Genomic DNA, 4,156 nt, shown 5'->3' with positions numbered 1-4,156 from the left:
GAAACAAATGAGAGTTAAGAATACATATACCTCATCAAAAATCCAAAGGGAAACACCAGACTGATGTAAATGCTTAATATATCTGAACAACAATCCTAAAATATCTTCCATATGCTCTGTTTTAAAACAGCTTCAAGACAATAAACCCATTGAGGCATTTAATCGAACAGGTGGTGGGCGATTGACTGCAACATGAAACTCAATTAGTGACCTAATTACTAGAGGAATAGCAAACACAAAACAAATAAAAAATACTCGAAGAAGCAAAACATTACCAGAATAAAGTTTACTCACAAAATTTAACTCTTAACACAAGCAGATCCGTTTCATGCTCTTAGAAGCTAAAACTTGTGATTCAAATTTCAATGTAAACCCTAAAAATCCAGAATTAACTCACCTGAGAACCAACATCAAAAGAGGCTCGCCAAGGTGGTGGTGAAACGTCTTCGATGTATCGCTGGTGGAGAAGAAGTCGACTAGGTAATGAGAGAAAACCATTGCGTTGACAAATTGAGAGACTAATGTTAAACTCAGAAGAAACGAAACTTACAGTGGAGTGAGAAGCTAAAGCAGAGAGATTCTCGTAAATCGTAATGGAGGAGAGGAAAAAAGAATTGAGAATTGAGAATATGTGATGAAAACAAGAAGAAGAGAAGAAGTATGTGCTGAAAGGTGATGACCTAATCTGAATTAATTTTTTCCTGAGATCAGCCAAGAGAAGACCTAATCTGAATTAATTTTGTTCTGAATTTTGTTCTCAGTCGAGGCGATGAAAAGATGAAAGGATGAAGAGAGCAGACGCCAAAGCCTTTGTTGGGCGATGAACGGATGAGATTTCATTAAACAACAGCCGCCAAAGCCTTATGAAAGGATGAGATTTTGCCACGTCATGTATCCGAGTATTACTTATTGATTGGTTTAGGTAAATTGATCATGTATTAGATCTGATGAATGGCTGAAATCTCGCCACATCAGCAATCCGAGTGAAACATGATGATTGGCTAATTTTGTTTATAGACATAAAAATGTGTTTTAACTATTTATATAATTTTTTTAAAATTATATATTGAAGAATTAATATGTTTATGAGTTATTTACATGATTATATAATTTTTTCACAATTAAAAAAAATATATTTTGCAACGTTTTTAGAAATTTGAAAGTAACACATATGATTGCCTTAGAATACATGTACACTAATCTTCTTATTGTGTAAATCATATTGTTGAAACACATTAATGATGTTATAATTAATAAAATGAAAGAATTCATTTATGTTATAATAGTATAACTTTATATCATTAATATTAGCTACTATTTAAAACCCTAAAACTAAACCCTAAACCCTAAATCCTAAACCCTAAATCCTAAACTATTTTTAAAAATGAATTTTATTTATGTTATTATTTGTTATAATTAAATATTATTACTATTTCAAACAAATATAATCCAAAAACCTAAACCATACATTTCATACCCTAAACCCTATACCCTAAACCCTAAACCCTATACCCTAAACGCTTTAAAATTATAATTTTGTTATTATTTATATAATTATTAATATTATAATTAAATATTTATGTCTTTTTGAGATATTTGGTTATATTTTTTTATATTTCATTTTTTTATAACTTTTTTTTTCCAAAATTCGAAAATCATTTAAAAAATCTTAAAAATCATTTAACTTGAAACCTAAAGTACATGCCTTAAAATAATTAATTCAATTTTTTCCAATTAAAATGTTTTAAGTATGTGTTTTTGTGTTTAATATATTTTTGCCAAGAGATAACATATAATTAGTAACATGAGAAAACAAAGTCAAGTGCATGTAATAAAAGAAAACACAAAGTGTTCATTTATAAATCCGTATTTTTTTATAAATACGTTATTTTTTATAAATACAGTATATTTTTATAAATAAAATAAACTCTAAATCGAAAATAAAAATCTATACTGAAAATAGAAATTATTTTAATTACCAACAAAATAGTCTTACACATGAAAATAAACAAAAAAATTGTCTTAAAGTTTCTAAACATAATAAACCTAATTGTGATACAGAGGTCTCTGGTGGTGTCTTTGCCTGTGTCTGTGCATGTGATGATTTTGAAACGATTTTGGAACTAGCTGTCAAAGAATCATCAATCACTGTCCTCTGTCAACTACAACCACAAAAATAAATCATCAAGATCAGAGAACAGATCAGTGTTTTGAAATCATGACCAATATGTGATTTAAGAACTATAGTACAGTACCTAAGAGAAGATGTTCAATTAAATATGGACAGTACTGTCATGTATAATGTGAGATGACCCTAATCAAATTAGATTTAGCAACTCTTACTGGCCACTGTATACAAGGCAAGAAAAGTAAAACTCAAGTCGATAAGCAACAAGTTCAATGTGGAACCATGAGTATCAGTCTTTATAGCATACTTAAGGCTGCTAAAAAGTCCACTCCTTTCAATTGTTTTTAGAAGCTATTAGCACCAATGTTACATCGACTAGAGCTATGGAATGGTAACTTACGGGGACATGAGAGTCACATGCGTTTCTCTTGGCGTCAGTTGCTGAGAAGACTGTGTATACAAGGACGAATGTGCCAATCATCTCAGCTCCAAGACCACTTCACTTGTTGCTTTATCTTCTTTATCTCTCTTGAATCATATAAAAATGGAATGAGTTCACGCAAAGAAGCTAAAACTAATCTCAATTTTGTCAAAGATTATATAGCTTTATGGTCTCATCTCTCACATGCATCAACACACTAGAAAGAAAGTAAAGAAACAAAGAGTAGTAACAACAAGAGAGGTATCAATTAATTGGCCATTGGTCAAAGTTGTTTATAAGAGAGATGTCATATTACTTATTTACTTACATCTGAGCACAAGAAAAGCTTCACAAAGTTCTGTGCAAGTTGCCAGAGAGTTTCTCCTTCTTGTGGTCTTAAAACAGCAAAAAAAAGGTTAGAATAGTTTAGCTTCCAGCTATTATCACCAACACAAATCCTATCCTGGAAAATGTTAATAACTAGAGCATTCTTAGGCAAGAATCACTTGCAAGGACCTGTTCTCATTTGTATCGAATACTCACATCAGACACAAAATGTATAACAAAAAGTAAAGAAATAATATCTTACACAAGTAAAAGAACAAGGTAGGAACGGACAAGAAGTTTGAAGATTAGGAATCAAGATTCTGCAAACAAAAGAACGACATGGATTATCAGAATCATTACAACATAACTCATCTTTAATTGAACAGCTACAAAGCCGTAAATACCTTGTAGTTCTTGTACTGAACAGCTACAGAGCGGCAACTACAGATCCACAAATCTAACTACACATCAGAAAAAGAAACATGAGACATCAATAATCATGAGAGCAGTGGCAGCGACCGGTAAGGACTAGAGACAAGAGCTAGGAAACCAAATTAGCATATACGAGAGCAATAAACTTTTTCACACTAAGCATTATCTCAAGATACAGAAAAAATAGAGTCTAAACTCAGACAAAAAAATCAATCGAAAACACTGATTGAAAGTCAAACACCCAACCTCACATAAGAAAGAAACACGATTCAAATCAACAAACAAAAATCCAAAACCCAATTACTTCAACGGAGTCGAAGAGAGATAGAGACGGAGAGAGACGGCAGCGGCGGAGAGATATGGCGATGGAGGAGAGAGACGGTGGCGGATCTGAGAAACAACCACAGAGAAAGAAGGAGAAAGACAGAGACGGATAGTGGAGAATTGATGGAGATTGTGGTGTTGATAATCGAGATTTCTTCAATAGGAATCGAGAGTTCATGCAATGGGTATTCAGATTTCACAATGGAATCAAACACTTTGAGATTGAATTGAAATTTTGGAGAAAGCTTTTTTTTTTTTTTGGAGCTAAGTGTAAAAAATAAGACTTTTACACTTGAGAAATCGAGACTTTTTTGGTTTGGAGGGGAGAACCCAATTGTTTTGCCTCCAAAATTATACATTTCCCCGCTATAATACTTGAGTTAAGTTCCCGTTTAATGAAAACTATATCCTAGCGTTAATATAGTGCTGCGAAATACTTGTCATCCGATTTTGGAACTTTTAGTAGCAGTTCGTAAATTAGCGCTACAAAGGACTGCTACGGAAGCTCATATTTCTTGTAGTGT

The 4,156-nt window shown here is 32.2% G+C and overlaps 2 long non-coding RNA genes and 1 pseudogene across 3 annotated transcripts; all 3 read right to left on the bottom strand.

Moving 5' to 3' along the window:
* Nucleotides 1-4,156, bottom strand: part of LOC9299041 — a 15,164-nt pseudogene that overhangs the window by 3,100 nt on the left and 7,908 nt on the right.
* LOC110226525 lies at nt 7-931 on the bottom strand. Its single transcript, XR_002330539.1, has 3 exons — nt 551-931; nt 398-457; nt 7-185 (listed from the first exon to the last, which is right to left on the bottom strand). It is a non-coding gene; the product is annotated as an uncharacterized LOC110226525 (long non-coding RNA).
* Nucleotides 1,955-3,922, bottom strand: LOC110226517. 2 transcript variants are annotated; one of them, XR_002330538.1, is made up of 6 exons: nt 3,281-3,922; nt 3,139-3,196; nt 2,878-2,944; nt 2,529-2,656; nt 2,256-2,349; nt 1,955-2,162 (listed from the first exon to the last, which is right to left on the bottom strand). It is a non-coding gene; the product is annotated as an uncharacterized LOC110226517 (long non-coding RNA). The 2 variants fall into 2 exon arrangements; XR_002330537.1 differs by lacking the exon at nt 2,256-2,349 and having other exon boundaries at nt 3,281-3,920.

Source organism: Arabidopsis lyrata (assembly GCF_000004255.2).
Source record: "Arabidopsis lyrata subsp. lyrata unplaced genomic scaffold ARALYscaffold_70, whole genome shotgun sequence".
In the NCBI taxonomy this organism is placed as follows: domain Eukaryota; kingdom Viridiplantae; phylum Streptophyta; class Magnoliopsida; order Brassicales; family Brassicaceae; genus Arabidopsis; species Arabidopsis lyrata.
This window is presented reverse-complemented; position numbering and strand designations above follow the sequence as displayed.